The sequence below is a fragment of the Daktulosphaira vitifoliae genome, unplaced genomic scaffold, assembly GCF_025091365.1.
Source record: "Daktulosphaira vitifoliae isolate Bord-2020 unplaced genomic scaffold, ASM2509136v1 Scaffold_4, whole genome shotgun sequence".
NCBI classification, from domain to species: Eukaryota; Metazoa; Arthropoda; class Insecta; order Hemiptera; family Phylloxeridae; genus Daktulosphaira; species Daktulosphaira vitifoliae.
The window spans coordinates 40,780,325-40,780,574 of record NW_026099575.1 but is presented as its reverse complement, the minus strand read 5'-3'; the positions used below and the strand labels follow the sequence as shown (position 1 = coordinate 40,780,574).

Here is a 250-nt window from a genome sequence, read left to right as displayed (position 1 = left end):
TTTTAAATTTTCAACTTAAAAATGCTATAACTTTTTGTAAAATGTATATATCAGCACAAATTTTTTTTTTCTAAATACATTATAAACACATCTTTTATTTGACATACTTTTTATTAAAATTGGACAATTTCCCCTTATATAAGGGGCGTTCAAAACTTAAAATATTTTAAAAAAACATAGATCTTTTTCAACTAAACTTTTGAAAATGTTCCGGAAATACTGCGTCCTTTAAACATATATCAAATCAAAG

At 22.4% G+C, this 250-nt stretch overlaps 1 protein-coding gene across 2 annotated transcripts in view; it reads left to right on the top strand.

The window, feature by feature from the left end:
• LOC126903802 (uncharacterized) overlaps positions 1-250 on the top strand; it is a 30,453-nt gene that overhangs the window by 24,947 nt on the left and 5,256 nt on the right. The window lies entirely within an intron of this gene.